Below are 24,881 nucleotides of genomic sequence, written 5' to 3' on the forward strand. Positions count from 1 at the left end.
TTACGGCTCGTTGTTCAGTGGGTTGGGCTATATGAGTCATTACCGCGGGCTTTACCATTCTTATAGCAACCAAGGTTTGCTGGGGTTTTACACTGCTGGTTGTCTGGACAATTTTTACTTTGGACTGGGCGTTGACAGCTTCAACAAAAAGACGTTTTGTGCCTCTTGCCGCCGGCTGAGCGTTCACAGCCTCTGCCCCTCCAAAAGCGTCATTACAGTTCCAGTTGAAGACACTACCGTCATTACAGTTCCAGTCGAAGATGATGATGCGTCCAGTACCGTTATTACTATTCCAGTTGATGACACCACGGTCATTACGGTTCCAGTTGAAGATGACGATACCGTTATTACTGTTCCAGTTGAAGACACTACCGTCATTACAGTTCCAGTTGAAGATGATGATGCGTCCAGTACCGTTATTACTATTCCAGTTGAAGATGATGATGCGTCCAGTACCGTTATTACTATTCCAGTTGAAGACACTGATGCGTCCAGTAGTTTAAACCCAATTTCAAATTCGGTTCCCATTCCTTCCCTCACCCCTGAGGCTGAGTACTTTTCATCAATTGTGCTCAAGGAGGCCACCGCCGCCCTGTCTGCCTTGATGGAGCTGCAGCCTGAGAAGGCCGTACAAAGATCGGCGTCGTTAGCGTCATCAGCCCTGTCTGCTTTGACGGACCAGCATGAGGCGGCCGTAGAACAGTCGGTAAGCTTGAAGTTTTGTAGTTTTTCTGTTATTTTGTCTTGTTTGCTCATGTATTACTTGTAATTGTTTGTTTGTTTCAATTGTTATTTGCTCAGTTGAATTAAATTTCCTTTGAACGCTATAGTTTCACAAGCCATTGAATATTTGTTGAACATTATAGCTTCACAATATTTTTATTTTTCTTTGCATGTAGGGAGTGGATTCAATTTTGGGCGAACCAAAGACAGAACAGCCAGAAATTATTTCAATCTCCGAATCGCAAGTAGCTGTTCAGCCAGATGTACCTGTAATTACTGCTGAAAACTATAAGACAGTACAAAAAGGTAAAGACGAAGCTATTCTGCATGAGGAGGATAATGCTTGTGAACACAATGGTCCAGCACGATTGCAGCCACATAAGAGTTATCCCGTTGATCCTGATAATGTGAATCTGGATGAGGGGTGGGAGATTATAGATGCATAAGAGATGCATTAGTTGTTTTGCTATGCTGCATTTTTGGGATTAAAACAACTATCCAGAAAGTCTATTCATATGTTGGAATGATATAGTGATTGAGCTGCCATTAAGAATTTTTCTGCTAACTAGGTTAGGTTATGTTTTGTTAGGTTTTGGATAGACATTTGTACTTTGTATTAAGAGAGTACTTTACATCAACATTGACGTGAAGAAGTGTGCTAATTATGTTTTGGACAGACTTCAACATTCTTTTTAGAGTTTGCATGTTTGTGGGCTTCCTCTTTACTGCCACTGCTACTGTTATTATATTAAATATGCTTTCTATCAAATAATAAATTTGTTCACTACAGTCAATTTTAGGTAATAAATCTAAAATAGAAATATAATAAGCTATAAGGTTTTTATATCTAGAAATGGATGTATGTGAATTTTTTATACACTAGCATAGTACCTGGTTTAATGTTAATTTTTTCAAGTACAATAAAGAGGTCTATTTTCAACTACCTAAGGGATTCAATATATGGTTTCAATTTGATATTGCATGATGTAAATTACAAGTTTACATGTCAAACCATAGCCTATGGTGAGCCTTAAACATAGTTAAACCATGTCTCACCATAACAACCACCATTGCAATTGTAACCATAGTCAAATCATGGTAAACTATAGGCAAACCATAGTCAAGAGATGGTCAACCATGGTCAATCATAATAAATCCATGTTCAACTACAATAGTTAACCACACACACTCATAGTAGAAACATAGTTAGCGATGTTTAAACATGGTGAACATGGACAACTATAGTCAAACATGGTAAACCACAGTCAAATAATTGTTAAACATAGTCATTCATAGTCAATGATGTTTAAAAAGGGTGAACATGGAAAACAGTGGTCAACCATAGTCAAAGAATCATTAACCATGGTAAAAAAATAGCGATGGATGTTTAAAAATAGTTAAACATGCATGGGATAATACTCCAAGATGGGTTAACTTCAAAATTTATTTAATGTTTTTGCTATGTTTCAGTATGAATGTTTTATTGTCTTACTTTCAGAATTGATCTTTTAGTTCACTTCATGGTGTGCAATACAAGCTTGCAATTATAGTCATCGTGAATGTCATTTCTTTGTGAGAAGAATGTTTTATTGTCTTACTTTCAGAATTGATCTTTTAGTTCACTTCATGGTGTGCAATACAAGCTTGCAATTATAGTCATCGTGAATGTCATTTCTCTGCGAAAAGATGTGAATTGCTAGAGAGTAATGGTTGTGTGCATCTAATTATAATATTTACTTATTCTTATAGTCTTATTTCGAATCACATCCCCATTAAAATGCTACTGGGATTTTTGTATGGTTATGTATGGTTATATTTACAAGTGTATCAGTAGAATTAATTTACTATAATTTTTGGTAGAACCTACTGCTCATTGGTAAAAGCTAGATTTAAATCATAGACATTACTCTATGGTATGGTTTATAGTGTTTACTTCAATATTTACATAACCATGAACGTGAAATGCCTTGCGTGTAGTTAGTTTCAATTGAATGTTCAATGGACTACGTTAGATTCCATAACAATAAATATGAAAGTGCTTGTGATTGTTTTAGAGCTTTACAATGTAATTGTTGTTGATGTGAGCTAATCTCCTTTTCCCATCCCCCTTAATGGAGAAATGGATTCACATTAATCTCAACACTCCCCCTAATGGAGAAATGGATTCACGGATATGTAAAAATACCAGCAACATTGTCACAACTATTACAATATTCAATATGGATTTCTTTTGACTGAACTTTCTCCCTGACAAAATGAAACTATGTATCAATATGCTTTGTGTTCTTATGGAATACTGGGTTATTTACAAGTTTGATGGAGCTCTGGTTGTCACATTTGATCACTATTGCAACCTTCTATTCTTCTCGAGCATCAAGGAGAAGTCTCCTCAACAAAACTTCTTCACATGTCGTTGCACACATAGCTTGATATTTAGCTTCTGCAGAAGACCAAGATACTATGTTCTGCTTTTTGCTACTCCAAGTAATGACCCCGAATCTAATGCTAAATGCATAGCCTATTATGGATCGTTTCTCATCTACATTTCCATCCCAATTAGAGTTTGAAAAACATGTCAATTACCTTAAAACACCTTTTGTTGCAACCCAATGGCTCTCAAGGGGCTTTGACATAAATTGGCTCAATCCACTAACTGCATAAGCCAAATTAGGCCTAGTTGTAGTCAAGTAGATTAGACTCCCAACCAGTTGTCTATACAAAGTCGCATCTACCTGCATAAGCCAAATTAGGCCTAGTTGTAGTCAAGTAGATTAGACTCCCAACCAGTTGTCTATACAAAGTCGCATCTGCCTCCTTAGTGGTGGGGTAGCTTTAAACGTTGTCTGGTCATCATTTTTTGGACTTGGCTTGACAGCTACATCATCTTCTTTCCCTTCCTGCTGTTGCTGCTGCTCATTGTTGTCACCTGATTCGTCACTTCCTTCTTCCACCAACAAGCGTGGCACATGCCATTCTTCATTAGCACTCTCATGGCTTCCATCATTAACCTGCTCATGGAACACTACATATCTGCTCGCAAAAAAATTATGAGTAGAGGGATTCAACAATTTGTAAGCCTTAAATTCTGTACAATACCCAACAAAAATACATTTGATGGCCTTTGAATCCAGTTTCTTTCTATCTTGCTGCCAAAAACTCTCAAATGCTTAATTGCATGCTTATAACCAAATAAAGCTTCAAAAGGAGTTTTGATATCTAAACTTCTTGTTGGACTCCTATTCTTTAGATATAATGCAGTATTAACTGCTTCAGCCCAAAAGCCGTTAGAAAGATTCTTACCTTTTAACATACTGCGAGCACACTCCACAAGGGTTCTGTTCTTCCTCTCTACAACCCCGTTTTGTTGAGTGTGGGGTACTGTAAGCTATTGTTGTATCCCATTACCTTTGCAGTATTTGAGGACACTAGTTTTCTTGTACTCTCCCCCTTGATCTGAGCGGAGAATCCTGATGCATTTACCTATTTGCTTTTCAACCATACTTCTGAACTGCTTGAATTATTCATAGAAAATTCATCTCTGTGCATCTTCCCCAGTGCACATGCATCACAGTAAATATGAACAGGTTTTAAAACAGGAAGACCTTCGACCATACCTCTTTTCTGTAAAAGCAGCAAATCATTGAAGTTAATATGGCCGAACCTTTGATGCCATAAGTCCATTGTAGTCATGGCTGATGATGTCAATGCCTGTTGTGGTGTGCTTTTGACATTTAGGTTGTACAATCCTCCCACACGAATACCTGATGCAATAGGCTTCATAGAATACAACAAGTCTTTAATGACACAATATGATTTATAAAATTCTACCTTGAGATTCTGATGAGTTACAGTAGAAACATAGATCCTATTCTTTTTTATCCCGGGTACATACATAACATTATGGATATGTCTAATATTTCCATCACGCAAAACAATAGGAATACTACCATATCCTTTAATTTGGTACCCTCTATCATCGCCAAGATAGATGTTTTCTCCACTACTGGTCTCTTTGAAGTCTTCAAACCACTGTTTGTTCCGTGTCATGTGGATGGATGCACCAAAGTCCACAAACCAAGTATCTGCTTCATCATCCTTAGCTGAAAGTGCAGAGTCATATATGAACAGTCTGATGTTCTCACTTTATTCCTCATCAGAAAAATGACTCGCACGCTGTTTATGTCTCTTCCAACCTTCATCAAACTTCTTCTTCATGCAATATCTGGCTATATGGCCGATTCTACAACAATAAAAACATTTGGTCACAGAGTCATTTTTATTGAAATATGTACCTTGAGAAGGGCATCCTTCTCTGTGGGGCTGCGCTGCACTTCTGTGCTGCATTTGGCTTTCCTCTGAAGGGCTTCTTCTTCACCATTTAAGGCTAGATCTGAACTCTGAGGTTTATGAGTCAGTCGCCTTTCCTCCTCTTGTATGAGGATCCCTATCAGTTCTTCAAAAATGGGGGATTGTTCTCTTGCATTCAAGACAGTGATGAACATCTGATACTCGTCATTCATACCGTTCATGGTAATCGTGACCAAATCTGTATCTAACATGGCTTCGTCGATATCACCCAGCTTGTTCTTGAGCTCTTTGATCCGCGAACTGAATGCTACAACTGTCTCATTCTCCTCCATCTTGATGGAAAGAATCTTTCTCTTCAAGAACAACAATCGATTGGTGTTCTTGACCTCATAGAGATCCTTTAGCATCTTCCAGATCTCTCGTGCAGTCTTGCAATCACAGATATGGGGAATAACACAATATTTGACTAACAATTTCAGGAGCATTCTCACCTTAGTCTCCCGCTTGTCCCAGGCTTGGATTGTTGTTGTTGTTCCTCCTGCAATTAGGTTTGGGTTCACCTCATCATTATTCACAATTTTCCATGCATTATGTCCCTCAAGCATGGTTTGCAGCTTGAATTTCCAACCAAAGTAATTGGATCCATTCAGCTTGTTGTTTTCATTGAGGTAAGCTTCTGCTAATTGATTATTCATGTTGAATGAATAGAAAAATACTTCAGCCCAAACAATTAAAAAAACAACCTCAGATCTTCTTAAAAAAAAACACTACCAAACTCCAGATCCAATGAGCCCAGATCTGTCTTTAAAAAATTTGCCCCCTTTATCAAACAATAAGCCCTTTTGTTTAATTAAAGAATTTTTTTTAACTTTAATTAGAAACTTAATCCAATATCCTCGTAAGCACAGTACCATTGTTTTATTGATGAACCATGGACCAACCAATAAATCCAAACTCGGGTTGCAACTTAAACATACTCACAAAAAAAAGGAATCCCGAGAAGGAACACGCAGGTTCAACACCCTCTCCGAATTTGTTTTGTTTTTCATTTTGAGTAAAACAAACATAGTCTCTGAATTAGCAATGCAATGAATCAGACACCTCTTCTCACACAGATGGCAGCGCTAAAAAAAAATGTTTGCGATCAATGGAGAATTCTTGCTCACTACCTTGCAAGCTCCACGTAGACAACACCTCCTCGCAGCCTTCACGCACTTCCAATCCACATGCTGGTGCAGTACAAATGCGGCCTCCTTCTCCTCCTCCATGGTAGTCCGACTTCCTCGTTGAGTTCTGTCAGCGTCGTTTGCACCAACGCATATTTCCTCTGCTACAGCCAAGATGTCCTGCGGCCTCCTCCACGGCCTTTCATCTCTTCACGTCGCTGGAAGTTTTCTCCTCCACGTGGATTTGAATCGTCAACCACACAAGCCGTGGTCTCCTGGAGCAGCGATCCGTGCTCAAAGCTGCTCTTGCACCCTACTCATCGGCGAATTCTTTCCGATCATGGCCGGATTATATTTCAAGGAACTCGTTTAAGCCGCAGAAAACTATAGCCACTTGTGGGAAGAGGCTTGCTTATCATCGGTTCTGGATAACCAACAACCAAGCATACATGTGCAGATGCCAATACTCGACCACGACAGTCCTAACCTCCTCTCTTTGCATGAAGTAGCGAAAAACGTGCCCTCCAACCACTCGGTAGTCCTCGCTTGCGAAATAAACAACAAAAAGTCACGCACACAATGTTTTCACCTTTCAAGGTCCGTGTGATTTTCTACGTTGATCACGCCTCAAACACGTCGGTCTCTCTCCATTCAGGGTACAGGCATCTTCAGCTCTGTAGCTCTGATACTATGTCAAAATATGAATCGAACTTTATTAATTCAAATATGAGAAGCTTACAGGTGTGAAACACCACCTGTAAGACTGCCTCTACAGAACATGCTCTGCCTTACAATTGATTACATGAGAAATATATACACCAAACACACATTTAGGGAAGTTGAACAGAATCCTAGAAAATAGGAACAAAATCCTAATCTAGGTTTGAGTTTGAACTGTTTCTCTATTAAGCGAGTTCTACATTAATCTCAACACCATGCTCACCCATTATTAAATTCACAGACTAGAATAATCATTCATATACTTTGCTTAATATTTTTCCTTCCATTGCACACCACTATCAATTCGGAACCACAACTTTCTCTAATTTCTCACTAGCAATCAAGGAGTATTTACTAGAATATATACAAACATTTAGAGTCACATGAATGAAATAGTATAACGAAAATAATCAAACCATAACAGCCAATAGAGAGACACTTGGGAATCGAGCACCTCTACCCAATGAAGAAATGACTTCCTCCATTCCACCCTCGATCTCAGAGTGATTGTGTCGAGCATTCAACAACCTCTTATTGATCCCTTCAATGGGTATTTAATTCACTTCTTTCATCATAAGGTTTCTTTTAGCAGAGTCTCGTTTTTGTGGATCTTTTTATCCACTTGCTTAGGCTTTTCCATAAAAGCCCGCCTTTCTCTCCCACAGTGCTTTTCTGCTTTTCTAAGCTTAGTATCTTTCTCCACCTAAGAAACTTAATGGAGCTTTCTCTCCCATCCATTAAGCTTATATAGAATTTTATTCTAGATTACTTCTTGTTGGACACCTAATCCTAATGGGTTAGTGTGGAAGTCGAATGGACAAAAGCAGTCCAAGAGACCTTGGGATCTGAAACCCAAGAGTCACATATTTGTACTATAAATGTATATCTGATGTTAATAAAAAATGTATTGCATGATTTATCCTTCCTATCTCTCTTGTTGTCCATGTGTGTTTAACATGGTATCAGAGCGGGTGATCTCCTGCCCTGCTCATATTTGAGCCACTTGTTTTGTGGCCTCTCTTTGCATGTCAGAACTGCAGACATTTTCCTGTCCACTAAATTTATGGCAAGTTATGCCCTCATTCTCTGTCTTTCAACCGTTTTGGCTTGTCAGCGTCTCAGACCTCCTTGCGCATAACAAATCTATCGCTTCAACCTGTAGTGCCACCTATTATCTGCCATCCCTATTAACGATGCATGTGATTCTTTACCGATTTTTATGCTGCTGATACATATAATTCTTAAAAGAAATTTGGAAACGGCTCATATCATTTACCAGCAATGATGATATACGTTATTTTCTATGAGAATTCTCTGCATCAATGTTCTGTGCTCAGACTGTCAAATCTTTGCCAAGCGTTACACTAGCATTCTCTGCCTTTCTTTTTTTGCATGAAACATTCTCTGCCATCACTATTTATTGGCAGCAGTTAGAAAATTCTCTCTTCCTGGAGTTGTAGCCTATTTTTGTGAGGGTTTACAAGTCAAATAAGTGGTCACTACCATTGCAAAAGCGCAACTATGCCTCAATAGCTACCTAATATTCATCGTGAGTTACTCCTCTCTGTCTCCACTCAGAAACGCCCCTTTGTCTATCAGATGTGATTTTTGGGTACTTGATTATTTTGGCAGGGGTTTTTTATTCTTTAGGCATTATAACACTGAGCGCTCCACAGCCCTGGGCTCTCTTCCTCATCTTGAAGCTTTGGTCTACAACCGCTAGCATAATGTTTCCTGCATTGCCTCAATGCTTCAGTTTTTTCCCTACACGTTGTAACTAATCTTGAGGCTCCAACACCTCCCCGTCAACGTCACAGGTTTGAATCACCGCGCTTCGGTTTTCCTACCGTCGTCTCCGGGTCCCTACTGAATATTGTGTTGGTTGAAATTCTCAAGTGGTAAAACTCAAATTCAAGGTTCGAGCTTCTAAAGGCGAGTGAATGGGTGTTGGTTAACTTTATATCGGCTTTCATTCCATTAATATTCATCGTTCCAGCTATCTGGAAAATTCCCGGCGATTTGAGGCTCCCTGTGAAGTCTCAGATTGGTAGTGCTAGTGATCGAGGCGGAATCGTTGACAATTTTCCGCTATTCAGTGAAGGATCTGGCTATTCTCGTGGCAGAAACAAGCTGTCGATTAGGTTTCTGAGGCGTATCAATATTGCAGAATTGTGTGAGCGAGAACGGTGGAACATCATTACTCGTTGGTTGTTGCTACAATGGCGGGCTGCCAGAGATAGGCTATTTCAAGATTCACTGTAACTGCTTTTTAACATAATAAGCTGTGGAAAACCACCATAGTTGTTCATGTTGTTGTGCTGCAGAGAGAGGAAATGGGTTACATGATGGTATTGTTCTGTCAGGATTGAAGGTTTTGTGTAACTGTTTGGTTTACTGAAGTGGATGTTGTTGTTGTTCAGCCCCTTTTCCTGAAACGAGGGAGAATTTGTATATTGCTCCTCCTGTTGTTCTTTAAGTTGAAATTTCGCGGCATTAGGATCAGTTGATGGAGCAGTTTGTGGATGATCATTTATGCTTCAGGCTTCTTCTGATTTGAAGCCTTGTTTGTGGAGCCTTTTGATTTGAATTTTGGAGCTGTACATCTGGCGGATGCAGAGGGAGGCCCGCTCTTTGCCTTCTCTTGATATGGGTGTTTTCAACCAACGTTATCGTGCCCCGCTCTTTGTCATCGATAAACCAGAAATACATTAAAACGCGTGGTTTCAGGCGGCCTCCGTCTCGAAGATTCGATGGTGGTGATAGATTTAGCTGTACGCAGATGAGTGAAGGTCTCCACTGCCTCCGTAAGCCTGTTGGTCTGGCAGAGTGTCTTATTAAGCGAAGACCCTGTTGCAGCATAACAGCTATCAATCCAAAAGCCTCGTGACCTGGCCTGACAGTTGAGCTGGCGCCGTGGTGAGTTTTCCCTCTCTTGCATAGCCCATGTATTTTATGTGCAGGCATTTCTGCAACCGTTGGTTGTTGCCCTTGCTTTGTATTTTCCCAGGAGGAGTGGGGAGCCCCGATTGATAGAATTCCGCAGTATGTTTTTTATGTTGTTTGCAAGGTGATTTTCAGATGATCTGGGCTACACAATAATGGCGTTTGGATTTGAGTATTTCGGCAAGTGATGATGCCGATTTGATTGAACATAGTGATTTAAAATTCATTTATGTTGCGGCATGTGAGTTTGCTATGTACTGTTAACACCCACAGGGATGGTTTGCATTGAACGTTTTTTTTTTAGTGAGTACATCATTTGTGAGTGTAACTTGACATAATGCGGGGTTTTTAAGGGCTGAGAGTAAATCTGGTTATGGGCTCAGGTCTAGAGAAGCAAAGGGATTGTTCATGATGGGTGGTTTGAAAACCTTGATTTGTGAATCTCTCTATGTGCAAGAAATCAGCATTCAGGTTGGATAAGTCAAACAGTGATTAAGTGATTCAAGCACCAGAGGCTAATCCTAGAGTGGCAAGTTGAGCAGCATATCACTATACCTGTGCTTGAAATCTTAATGAGTATAGACTATTGGAAGTGATGTTTGGTGATGTACCTTTGCTATAGAGGGTCTCAAACTTCCTCATCTCATTGGCTGTGTATATATTGAAAACACTCCATATTTATTTCTGTCTTGGAGCTGAATAAGTTGCATATATTATCACTGTGGTGTTTTCTCTGTAATGATGGAGCTTCTTTGATGTTATAACACTTATCTGCAGCCACTGTTCTTCCTAACATTTGCTGGTATATTCTACTTCAGATCTCTGTTATTATTAGAGTTGATATATCAGAGGTATATGTAATCCATTCTTGTAGTTGAAGTTCGAATTTCAAAGAAGGAAGAAGTCATTTAGTTGTGCATCCATACAAAGCGTATCTTGGTATACCTGAGCATTTTAAGGGTGAAACATATCTATTGTATCTGTGTTGGAAGGACTTTGAGCCTCTCATTCTTGCTGGACACAAATCTGTTAGTGATTGGCTAAATTCTTAGCTGGAATTAGTTGAGTGCCTTTTTCAAACTGATATTCTTAATTTTTTGAAATCTTCAATAGCTGGGGTTTTTCTAGACTTGCTGAGTGTTCATTTCTTTGTTGAGACAATGGCTAGATTTCATGATGTATTAGAGTTACTGAATACACTAATACACTCCACTATTGGTGGGAAGGTAAATGTAGCAAAGACACTCTTTGTGACATTCAGACCTGCCTGCATGATGCACAAGAAAAGATCGACTTTTTGCAGCTTGAATCACAGCTACAGCAAGAAGAGCTACACCATTCTGAACCTGTTTCTGTTCAGAACATTGAGACAACCACCCATCAGTAGCATGTTAATAATGGTACAGTTCATTCAAATAAAGCAGCAGTTGTATATGCAGATGCAGAAACTCAGTCTGCACTTCCCAAGCCCATCATCAGACCTTGGGAAAAGCTTGTCCACAACAAGCACAGAACTGGTCTTGGATATGACAAGGACTTGTCCTTTCATATTCCAAACTATGCCAAGCCCATTCAGTTTCAGAGTGCTGGATTCATTCATGACAGTTCACATGCTTCTCATGACAGTTCAGCTTCAGCTGTTCCAGATTCTGTGCCTCTTCCACAGCAACAACAACAACAGATCGTGAAATGCCAACACTGTGACCGAGTTGGCCATCTGAAAGATCACTGTTTTGATCTTCATCCATGTAAGCACTGTCATAAAACCAACCATTCTTCACACAGATGCTTCAAAAACAAACGTCCTGCAAGAACAAAGATTCATCTTGGATGGATCGCTTCTTGGTAATGGGCATCAACAGCCAAGAAGATATTCCAAACACATGTCAGAACTTGTTCCAGAATATTGAATAGTCTTGCAGTTGAGTTTTCTCCATCTTCTCACCTTGTATCTGACAGGGGGGAAAATGATGGTCATCTACAAGCTTCAAAGTCACATCAAGCGAGCCTGAGCCACAACCTGCCACACCAGTTTCAGAGTTGTAGCCAGAGACAAAGATGCCCCTGAACATGCCTTCAGTTGGCAATCTGGGACACTTCCTCTAGCAGAAGACTCCAGCTTCTTGCCAGTTTTGGAAGAGTTCCGGGAACTGCACTAAGCGTTCCAGTGTTGGTGGTCATCCTTAAACCACCGTCCTTTTTTACCAACATTTCATAGAGCACATTCAGCCTAGTGCTGCCATGCATTTTTTGCACATTTTGTATTACAGCTCTCTTCTTGGACTCATACATAACCCTTCGGATTAAGGGGGGGAATGTTGGACACCTAATCCTAATGGGTTAGTGTGGAAGTCGAATGGACAAAAGCAGTCCAAGAGACCTTGGGATCTGAAACCCAAGAGTCACATATTTGTACTATAAATGTATATCTGATGTTAATAAAAAATGTACTGCATGATTTATCCTTCCTATCTCTCTTGCTGTCCATGTGTGTTTAACACTTCTCATGAAATAATCTCATTAATAAATGAGATTTATCTTTATTATTATTTTTTGGCAAGAATCTCCTTTCTGAGTGTCTCATTCCCAAGTACATATATCTCATATATTTATTTATTAATAAAAAACATTTACATAATTAATGAAATATTCTTCTTTGGATTTTCCGCCATTCTTTCTAACCCAACTCAGTCTAACCAGAGTGGTTTTACTACAACAGAGGGATATTACAACCTTACCGGTTGATGCTGGTAAACCGATCATGGCTTCCAGGAAATTCAGTTGATTCAATTCCCTTATCAATAGAAGATCATGCGTGTGGGACGTATAGAGAAACACATTTTGTGCCTCCTGCAGTTAGAACTTCTAGGGTCTAGTGCAAAGGACCCAGCTCCTGTGGAGTCCTCTGAGGACTAGATGTTATTTCAGTTTAGTTTTGGATGTGTTTTTTTCCTGTTGTATATGTCGGCTAGTACTGAATATTGTAGCTTAGTAGACAAAAATCATTGGTTATACATTCAGGCCTATAAGGCCTTGTGTGACAGACTTAAGAATTTCAGATTTTGGATGGCTTACAATGCGTTTCGGTGGCCAACAGACTTGGTTTCCCTTCTGGCTAGGTTGAGGCCACCGAACATCTTTAAATCAACTTTATTAACAATGTTTAAAAATGTTAATAAGATTTATATTTAATGATGATGATGATGATGATGATGATGGTTAACGTCCGCTGAGACCAAACAATGGTCTATCGGACCTAAAGAAACAAATTATTTATTTTGATTTAATATTTTATTCCTATGCTCAAAAAGCTTGGAGAGAAGCCTCTCGAGCTCACTATAATTTTGACATTGTAAAAGGCTAGGAAGGTCAGTATTGTAACAAAGATTACGAAATTGAGAAGAAATCATTAATGTTGCTTTTCAGATTATGTAATTTATCTTCAGCTCTTCTTAAGGCAGCAGCAAACTTCAAAAACTCCTACCTGCACAAACACAATTTCAAAGCATCATTTATATATATTTTGTGGAGAGCAGGTATTGCAAAATGCAGGTATATATTTTGGTTGTCTTTATGGTGTTACAGCTCCATTGCAGTTGGATGACAGTGAAGAGATTCATGTGGCTGAGGCCATGGTGGCAGAGTGGAAAGAGTTTTTATGGGATGTGCCAGAAGAACAGGCTGCTTTGTGGGGCCACTGTCAAGATTTTTTTTAAAAATACTCCTTTCCCCCATTGCAGGCGGGTATGTTCTTCCTGAAGCATGCAGAAGCTATTGAAAAGGATGTTCCAGCATTAGAGCTGCATGGAATGCTGTTGCTTGCATTACAGTGGTTAAGTGGCAGCATGACACAGTCGCAGCCGGTCTATCCCTTACATTTGCTTCGAGAAATTGAAACTAGAGTGTGGCTTCTAGCTGTGGAATCTGAAGCAGAGATGAAGAATGGAAAGGCCATTTTTCAGATTCCAAATGTTTATTTGAGGTCAAACCAGGAATGTAATATAGGAAATAATGCTAGTGTCATTGACCACACAGCAAGTATCATTGCAATAATGGATAGTCACTTGAACATCATCAGAGCAAGATCTACAGATCAAATTGATAACAAGGAAATTAGCAAGTCAGATAATCGTAATCCACACATAGTAGACATTAGTTTCACTAATGTGTCTGGTGGTGGCTCAAAACCAAAACGAAGGAACAGAGGGTATGTACTTCATAAACGAGCTCCACTTGATAGTGCAGAAAGAGGTCAGAGTGACACTGAAGATAATCTATTATCTTCTATATCTCCTATCAGAAGTAATGAACATGGGGGTGTTTTTCCATCATTTGAGGAAAATATAAAGATAGAGGCAGCTCTTGCAGGATGGGAAGAAAGGGTCGTAGCAGCAGAACTTGAAAGGGCTGTGTTATCACTTCTAGAGGTTGGTCAAATAGCTGCAGCAAAACAGCTCCAACACAAACTTTCACCAACATATGTACCATCAGAGCTCTTACTTATAGAGGAAGCTTTGAAAGTTGCAGAGATTTCCAATCCTAATATGAATGGATATGTTACATTGCCAATGACCAAGTGTCCGGCATTTGCATTACTCCAGTTTTTGAATGTAACAGAAAACATCAATATGAGGACACCTTTAGAGGTATTAGAAGTGATTGCAACTAAATGCTGTGAAGGATGTGGAAGAGGTTTATGCAAGAGGATAATAGCGGTGGTGAAGATTGCCAATTTTCTAGAGCTGTCATTTTCTGAAGCATTCCAGAAGCAGCCAATTGAACTTCTTCAGCTTCTTTCTCTCAAAGCCCAAGATTCACTAGAGGAAGCTAAACTTCTTGTTGAGACTCACTCAATGCCGGCAGCAAGCATTGCACGTATTCTTGCAGAATCATTTTTGAAGGGCCTTTTGGCAGCACACCGTGGTGGATACATGGAATCATCACAAAGAGAGGAAGGACCTGCTCCTCTTTTATGGAGAGCCTCTGATTTCTTAAAGTGGGCAGAATTGTGTCCTTCTGAGCCAGAACTTGGGCATGCCTTAATGCGGTTGGTCATAACTGGTCATGACATGCCTCATGCCTGTGAGGTTGAGTTGCTCATTTTGGCGTACCATTTCTACAAGACATCTGCATGTCTTGATGGAGTGGATGTTCTTGTGGCCCTTGCAGCAACACGAGTTGAGTCATATGTTGCAGAAGGGGATTTTTCGTGTTTGGCTCGCTTGGTGACAGGAGTTGGGAATTTCCATGCTCTGTATTTCATGCTGGATATTCTCATTGAAAATGGTCAGCTTGAGCTCCTTCTTCAAAAATATGCCGTGGCAGATGCAACAACAGAATCGGCAGAAGCTATCAGAGGTTTCCGGATGGCTGTTCTTTCAGCTCTGAAGCATTTCAACCCTGATGATCTTGATGCATTTGCCATGGTATACAATCATTTTGATATGAAACATGAAATGTCGGCTCTGTTGGAGTCATGTGCACAGAAGGCCCTAGATCAATGGCTTCAGCGTCGTGATAAAGAACAGAGTGAGGAGTTGTTAGAAATGATGCGCTTCTATGTAGAAGCCGCTGAAGTTTACTCAAGCATAGATGCAGGAAATAAAGCAAGATGGTCTTGTGCACAAGCATCATTAGTTTCCCTCCAAATACGAATGCCAGATACCATGTGGCTTAATCGTTCTGAAACAAATGCACGGCGAGCTCTTGTTGAACAGTGCCGATTTCAGGAAGCGCTGATTATGGCAGAGGCATATAACTTGAACCAATCGGGAGAGTGGGTTCTAGTATTATGGAATCAAATGCTGTGCCCAGATTTGATAGACCAGTTCTTAACTGAATTTGTTTCAGTGCTATGCTGATGCACTTAATGACACTGAAGAACATAGTCACGACAATATGCCTTCTTTCTTATCCAAAAAGGAAGAGCAAATCAATAATTTTGATGAAAGAGAATTTACTCCCTCAAAACAACGACTGGAGACTAATGGATCAGATAGACGAGAAGATAATGGTGTTATCTTTAGGGAAACTACAGCTTGCTTTCCAGATACAAGCATTTCAAAATGCCTTACAAGTGTTGAAACCGTAGAAGACCGCGTGGCTGGCCAGTTGTGAACATGGGAGAATTGTGTCATCAATGGGAGCCTGCGTAATAGAGAAATAAGATTCGATCTTCTATTAATAGCTTTAGTTAAATCTCCAGGTGGATCTACGCCCCAGTTGATATCTTTAAATGGCCATCAGAGGATTTTAAACCGCATTGAGTTGTTTATACATAAGTCGTTGTTTTATAGAACCTTCTGCATATGAATTAAAGCTATCAGTTACGTGGCAATCGTTGCAAAGTGGCATTCAAAAGTGCGATTACCTATTTCTATCATCAGCTAGTTGTCGCTGGAATAATGGAAGGCTTTTCTATCTTTAGGAGCAGATGGAGGATTCTCCTCTATTTTTATGGCTTTAGTTAAAACAGCGCCTCTGTTTTGGGCAGCAGTTTACTTTTAATGTATTTATTATAAAAACAAATTCATTTTGTAAGGAGAGAGGAAAGTGAGAGGGGGAGAGTTTTTTCTGAGCGCTGGGAGCTGCTGGAGAAGCAGAGAGCTTTGTATTGTACAGTTTTCTGCAGAGAATTTAATGGAATTTCAAAGCTCTGTTTGCTGAGATTCATGTGGTATGTTGATTTAGCATAAGTTTTTCCCTTTGTCTCATATGTAATCAGTATGTTCCATTTCATTTCATGACCCTTTCAAGCTGAACAAATGAAGTGATTAGGTAGGAATTCATAGTATTATATGCTCCTCCTATAAGTTTGTTCGCATTCGATGTTTTCTACTGTTTAAGGAGGATTCAGAGTTATTGTCTGCCCTCCTTAGCTCCTCACCAGTCTTGCCATCCCATTTGAAACCAGATTTGGTGTTAAATTGCATGCCTACCTTGCCTCAGTTGATAACCTGTGTAGTCATTATATTTTTCTGTTTGAAGCTGTGATTTTGCCCATGTAGCCCAGAAAAGCCCCGTCATTCCATTAAAAAACCCCAAAAATCATTAAATCCAAACCCCCTATCAATTTACTAGCCTAAAATCCTTATTCTTAATTGGTCAGCCTAATCATATTGAAAGATCTATCGAATCTGACCCGAGAGAGCCTTCTCATACCTCGTAGGGCTAGCTACGAGGTGAAATGGTTTGATGTAGCCTTGAAGGTTTACCTTCCTCAGCCTAGGGTGAAATCTCAAGCGCTAACATATTGGCGACCATACTGGGGAGAACAAACTTGTTTGTGTGTTGATGTGTGAGTTTCGCAAGTCTTAGACGGAGCCTGAAGTTACGCCAGAAGCCTTCGAAAACGCTCTTGTTTTACATCAGCGTTAGTAGATAAACGCTGCTTCAGTCAATCTCCGTGAGCTTGTGAAAACGAACACTTCATTTGCATTTTTACCCCAGTACATATATCAAGTTCAGATCTGATTGTTGATAGTGGACAACGATCAGACACTTGAAAGTCTAAATCATTCACCTGGCGACTCCAACTCGATCCAGACATTCCAGTGCCTGTTGATATGTTCATGCAATGGTAGGGTATGTGGCAGACCCTGCACTTTGTGAAGTTCTAGATGGAGTTAGAGAGATGTTAGCAGATATTGAAATTAATGAAGAATTTTTCAGTATTTTCTTTCGATGTGTGAAATCTCCGAAGCTTCATCTTGAAGGCAAAACTAGATTTTATGAGTTAGTTGTTGAAAGAGTTGAAAATGAGATTCAGTATCTCGATGAGAAAATTCAGTCTTATGATTTCCAAGACCCTAAAAAGTTCTTGGAAATCCTTCCTCCATCGAAACAAGAAATAACAGATTTGCCTATAGAGGTATACATTGACAATGTGCAGTTGGAAGTATGTATTGCAGAGTTGGGGCAGCCTACAGAGGCCGTTGTCCGTGATCCTATTGCGGCCTACATGGACACATTTTTCAGTTTGATTGACAGATCGGGCTGTCTTCTCGGTGACCAGGATCAACATGTGCATGAAGGGCTGCCGGCAACTGCATCTGTGACTTCGTGGCAGCATTCTCAAGCGGCTTCATTGTCAGGTTTACTCGAGTGGTTAATTTGGCATTTTAGCATTACTTGATCTATTGTTTGTACAGCAGATTAGAGTAGGTTTTGTAAATAAATAAGCAGCCACAAGGGCAGCATCTTGTTTCAGTTGGCTTTTAGTTTGTTTGAGTTCAGTTTCAGTGTGAAAATAAGTCTTCAGCTGTGTTGATTTGTTGATGATGACTCCATTGCCCAATGGTGGAGGCACGGTCTGCTCTCCCAAAGTTCTGCGGTTCTTGGCACCTCCAGGAAGCTGCAGCTGCCATCCCAAATGGAGCCGATGTTAGACTCTGTCTTATATCAGAGATTGATTCTTCTTCAAAACCAGGTTTTGAAGAAGAAATCATTAATGTTGCTTTTCAGATTATGTAATTTATCTTCAGCTCTTCTTAAGGCAGCAGCAAACTTCAAAAACTCCTACCTGCACAAACACAATTTCAAAGCATCATTTATATATATTTTGTGGAGAGCAGGTATTGCAAAATGCAGGTATATATTTTGGTTGTCTTTATGGTGTTACAGCTCCATTGCAGTTGGATGACAGTGAAGAGATTCATGTGGCTGAGGCCATGGTGGCAGAGTGGAAAGAGTTTTTATGGGATGTGCCAGAAGAACAGGCTGCTTTGTGGGGCCACTGTCAAGATTTTTTTTTAAATACTCCTTTCCCCCATTGCAGGCGGGTATGTTCTTCCTGAAGCATGCAGAAGCTATTGAAAAGGATGTTCCAGCATTAGAGCTGCATGGAATGCTGTTGCTTGCATTACAGTGGTTAAGTGGCAGCATGACACAGTCGCAGCCGGTCTATCCCTTACATTTGCTTCGAGAAATTGAAACTAGAGTGTGGCTTCTAGCTGTGGAATCTGAAGCAGAGATGAAGAATGGAAAGGCCATTTTTCAGATTCCAAATGTTTATTTGAGGTCAAACCAGGAATGTAATATAGGAAATAATGCTAGTGTCATTGACCACACAGCAAGTATCATTGCAATAATGGATAGTCACTTGAACATCATCAGAGCAAGATCTACAGATCAAATTGATAACAAGGAAATTAGCAAGTCAGATAATCGTAATCCACACATAGTAGACATTAGTTTCACTAATGTGTCTGGTGGTGGCTCAAAACCAAAACGAAGGAACAGAGGGTATGTACTTCATAAACGAGCTCCACTTGATAGTGCAGAAAGAGGTCAGAGTGACACTGAAGATAATCTATTATCTTCTATATCTCCTATCAGAAGTAATGAACATGGGGGTGTTTTTCCATCATTTGAGGAAAATATAAAGATAGAGGCAGCTCTTGCAGGATGGGAAGAAAGGGTCGTAGCAGCAGAACTTGAAAGGGCTGTGTTATCACTTCTAGAGGTTGGTCAAATAGCTGCAGCAAAACAGCTCCAACACAAACTTTCACCAACATATGTACCATCAGAGCTCTTACTTATAGAGGAAGCTTTGAAAGTTGCAGAGATTTCCAATCCTAATATGAATGGATATGTTACATTGCCAATGACCAAGTGTCCGGCATTTGCATTACTCCAGTTTTTGAATGTAACAGAAAACATCAATATGAGGACACCTTTAGAGGTATTAGAAGTGATTGCAACTAAATGCTGTGAAGGATGTGGAAGAGGTTTATGCAAGAGGATAATAGCGGTGGTGAAGATTGCCAATTTTCTAGAGCTGTCATTTTCTGAAGCATTCCAGAAGCAGCCAATTGAACTTCTTCAGCTTCTTTCTCTCAAAGCCCAAGATTCACTAGAGGAAGCTAAACTTCTTGTTGAGACTCACTCAATGCCGGCAGCAAGCATTGCACGTATTCTTGCAGAATCATTTTTGAAGGGCCTTTTGGCAGCACACCGTGGTGGATACATGGAATCATCACAAAGAGAGGAAGGACCTGCTCCTCTTTTATGGAGAGCCTCTGATTTCTTAAAGTGGGCAGAATTGTGTCCTTCTGAGCCAGAACTTGGGCATGCCTTAATGCGGTTGGTCATAACTGGTCATGACATGCCTCATGCCTGTGAGGTTGAGTTACTCATTTTGGCGTACCATTTCTACAAGACATCTGCATGTCTTGATGGAGTGGATGTTCTTGTGGCCCTTGCAGCAACACGAGTTGAGTCATATGTTGCAGAAGGGGATTTTTCGTGTTTGGCTCGCTTGGTGACAGGAGTTGGGAATTTCCATGCTCTGTATTTCATGCTGGATATTCTCATTGAAAATGGTCAGCTTGAGCTCCTTCTTCAAAAATATGCCGTGGCAGATGCAACAACAGAATCGGCAGAAGCTATCAGAGGTTTCCGGATGGCTGTTCTTTCAGCTCTGAAGCATTTCAACCCTGATGATCTTGATGCATTTGCCATGGTATACAATCATTTTGATATGAAACATGAAATGTCGGCTCTGTTGGAGTCATGTGCACAAAAGGCCCTAGATCAATGGCTTCAGCGTCGTGATAAAGAACAGAGTGAGGAGTTGTTAGAAATGATGCGCTTCTATGTAGAAGCCGCTGAAGTTTACTCAAGCATAGATGCAGGAAATAAAGCAAGATGGTCTTGTGCACAAGCATCATTAGTTTCCCTCCAAATACGAATGCCAGATACCATGTGGCTTAATCGTTCTGAAACAAATGCACGGCGAGCTCTTGTTGAACAGTGCCGATTTCAGGAAGCGCTGATTATGGCAGAGGCATATAACTTGAACCAATCGGGAGAGTGGGTTCTAGTATTATGGAATCAAATGCTGTGCCCAGATTTGATAGACCAGTTCTTAACTGAATTTGTTTCAGTGCTATGCTGATGCACTTAATGACACTGAAGAACATAGTCACGACAATATGCCTTCTTTCTTATCCAAAAAGGAAGAGCAAATCAATAATTTTGATGAAAGAGAATTTACTCCCTCAAAACAACGACTGGAGACTAATGGATCAGATAGCCGAGAAGATAATGGTGTTATCTTTAGGGAAACTACAGCTTGCTTTCCAAATACAAGCATTTCAAAATGCCTTACAAGTGTTGAAACCGTAGAAGACCGCGTGGCTGGCCAGTTGTGAACATGGGAGAATTGTGTCATCAATGGGAGCCTGCGTAATAGAGAAATAAGATTCGATCTTCTATTAATAGCTTTAGTTAAATCTCCAGGTGGATCTACGCCCCAGTTGATATCTTTAAATGGCCATCAGAGGATTTTAAACCGCATTGAGTTGTTTATACATAAGTCGTTGTTTTATAGAACCTTCTGCATATGAATTAAAGCTATCAGTTACGTGGCAATCGTTGCAAAGTGGCATTCAAAAGTGCGATTACCTATTTCTATCATCAGCTAGTTGTCGCTGGAATAATGGAAGGCTTTTCTATCTTTAGGAGCAGATGGAGGATTCTCCTCTATTTTTATGGCTTTAGTTAAAACAGCGCCTCTGTTTTGGGCAGCAGTTTACTTTTAATGTATTTATTATAAAAACAAATTCATTTTGTAAGGAGAGAGGAAAGTGAGAGGGGGAGAGTTTTTTCTGAGCGCTGGGAGCTGCTGGAGAAGCAGAGAGCTTTGTATTGTACAGTTTTCTGCAGAGAATTTAATGGAATTTCAAAGCTCTGTTTGCTGAGATTCATGTGGTATGTTGATTTAGCATAAGTTTGTCCCTTTGTCTCATATGTAATCAGTATGTTCCATTTCATTTCATGACCCTTTCAAGCTGAACAAATGAAGTGATTAGGCAGGAATTCATAGTATTATATGCTCCTCCTATAAGTTTGTTCGCATTCGATGTTTTCTACTGTTTAAGGAGGATTCAGAGTTATTGTCTGCCCTCCTTAGCTCCTCACCAGTCTTGCCATCCCATTTGAAACCAGATTTGGTGTTAAATTGCATGCCTACCTTGCCTCAGTTGATAACCTGTGTAGTCATTATATTTTTCTGTTTGAAGCTGTGATTTTGCCCATGTAGCCCAGAAAAGCCCCGTCATTCCATTAAAAAACCCCAAAAATCATTAAATCCAAACCCCCTATCAATTTACTAGCCTAAAATCCTTATTCTTAATTGGTCAGCCTAATCATATTGAAAGATCTATCGAATCTGACCCGAGAGAGCCTTCTCATACCTCGTAGGGCTAGCTACGAGGTGAAATGGTTTGATGTAGCCTTGAAGGTTTATCTTCCTCAGCCTAGGGTGAAATCTCAAGCGCTAACAGTAACCATAATCAAATCATGGTCAACTATAGGCAAACCATATTCAAAATATGGTCAACCATTGTCAAACCACATTTAATACACAGTAAGTTATAGTCAATCATGTTCAACTATGGTTGAACACAGGAAAACCATGGTCAAATGATGGTCAATCATAGTAAAACCATGTTGAACCATAGTCAGTCATGATTAATCGTTTTCAAAACATGGTCAACCATAGCCATACAATGGTTAACCATAGTCATTCATACTTAAAACGTTGTTAGTGATATTTAAACATGGTGGACGTGGACAATTACAGACAACCATTGTCAATCATAGTTAAACAATTGTTAAACATATGCATTCATAAACAAACCATAATCAAGAGTTGGGAAATCACAGTCAAACCACATTCAATACATGATCATCTATAATCAATCATATTCAACTATGGTTGAACATGAGAAAACCATGGTCAAATGATGGTTAGTGAAAGTAAAACCATGTTCAACTATAGTCAATCATGATTAACCATATTAAAAGCATGGACAACCATAGTCATACAATCATTAACCACATTCATTCATAGTCAAAACATAGTTAGCGATGTTTAAACATGGTGAACATGGGAAACTATAGTCAACCATGGTCAACCATAGTCAAACAATTGTTAAACATAGTCATGCATAGCCAATGATGTTTAAAAAGGGTGAGCATGGAAGACCATTGTCAACCATGGTCAATCATAGCCAAAGAATCATTAACCATAGTAAAAAATAGTCAAGGATGTTTTAAAAATGTTACACATGTTTAACCATAGTATAAACCACGATCAACCATATTCAATTATAGTCAACCATGGTTGACCAAATTCAAACATTGTCAACCTTAGTCAACTAAGGTCATCCTTGGTCGATCACTATCAAGATTTGAAAACATTTAATAATATAAATTTTAATAATATTAAACCCAATATTAAAATGTAAAACCTAAAAGCTAATATTGAAAGCTAACACCTCTAGACGTAAAACCTGAAACCTAATATTAAAACATATTGTTAAAGCCTAAACTTAGAACCTAAAACCCTAATGCCCAATAATCATAGGGCGTTTACAATAACCATGATGTCGATAATTCTTGGTAGCATTAATGATAAATCAATGATGTGAATTACACACTTATGCTAACTCTTTATATCGACACCTAAAATATTGTATACTCTTAACCTCTCAATATCGTTCCATCCCATGTACCATGTATAAGAATTGAACTTTCATTTTGGTATATAGTTTAAGTTATATATCTACATCTAAACACTATTAAACGATGCAAAATATATCATATCAAATGATTTATTAAAAAATAGTTTAATAATCAAATTACCATATCAATTTAAGTTAATATGTTATATATTGATATAATAATCAATTTGTTTTAATATATCATAATTAATTTAATATTTAATAATGTTTATTATTATCCATCTATAATAATTAAAAATAATAATTTATATTAAAAAAATATTTAATAAAAATTGAATTTAAAAAATTTATTGAAATTTATATTTAATAGTTTTTATTAATTATTTATTCATAAAATTTAAGATTTAATAATAATAATGTTTTTAACGAAATCTTTCGGAAAAAATCACATAAGAGATATTCTCGTCGACGCATTTCGAACTAGCTAGTGTGGTTCATCTTCAGGACAAGATGAGGAATGAGATCCAGGTAATGTAATAAATAGATGTAGAGAGTTGCTAACTAGCCATTATCGAGTAACACCTAGTTTGACTAAGGGCAAAAATAAGTCACGGATTTGACCAAAAAAAAAATTTGTAGGAATCTAATTAAATAATTTAAAAAGTTCTTTATTTTTGATAAAATAATATTATAATATGTTGATTTAATAAATTAATTAATTTTTATTAAAACATTTTATAACCCCTTATCACCCTATTATTATATATAATATTCCAAAAATATTAAAATTAATGGTTTAAACTTATTCATATCCCCAAATATTAAAATTATTTATATATATATATATATATATATATATATATATATATATATATAAGATTTTAGAGTCATAAAATAAATAATAGGTGGATAATAATATTATAAAAATAAAACTACTATTAAAAAGTAAAAATCAAATTGTTTAGGGGATTAACAATGTTAAAATGATTAAATAAATAAACAAATATTTAGGAAGAAAGCACAAGAATGTAGCGTCGGTTGATACTCAAACCATCATCCTTATTTAAATTAATATTCCTCTTTCCAATTTCTAAGGACTCCCTAAGTTTACAATGATGAAAATGGTTGATCCTCGCAATGACACTAGCCTCTTTGATGCAGATGTGATGATTGGTTTTTTCTGCATGCTCTGCCGTAGCGGAGGAGCGAGACCTACCATGCTTGATGTTGGTGTTAGATGATCCAAAAATAAAATATTATCATAGGTTATAAAGTTGTAATAAAATAATTATTAATTTAAAATATTAAATCAATAGTTATTATTCTAGAATGTTTAATTATTTAATGGAGACATTTAGAATTAGTATATTGTTGTAACAATATATGACTCTCTATTTGTTAGCTAGTTGTTTTGAATAACATTTATTGTAAATGGACACTTGTTATTTAATAAGTGATCCATAATTAGAGGTAGTTAGGACATTGAGCTTATAAATAGCTCATTGCAAGAGTGTTTGGTTGTTCTGGTGTATAACTCTTGCAAAATCAAATA

The 24,881-nt window shown here is 38.6% G+C and overlaps 2 pseudogenes; both read left to right on the forward strand.

The window, feature by feature from the left end:
- The first annotated feature begins 10,015 nt into the window (after window positions 1-10,015).
- LOC149218143 (uncharacterized) lies at window positions 10,016-15,721 on the forward strand (annotated as a pseudogene).
- Window positions 15,722-15,758: 37 nt separating this feature from the next.
- Window positions 15,759-20,757, forward strand: LOC149218144 (uncharacterized; annotated as a pseudogene).
- Window positions 20,758-24,881: the final 4,124 nt, after the last annotated feature.

This window comes from Pinus tabuliformis, chromosome Q, assembly GCF_031772625.1.
Source record: "Pinus tabuliformis cultivar Carrire ecotype Pingquan chromosome Q, CPIR1, whole genome shotgun sequence".
NCBI lineage: Eukaryota > Viridiplantae > Streptophyta > Pinopsida > Pinales > Pinaceae > Pinus > Pinus tabuliformis.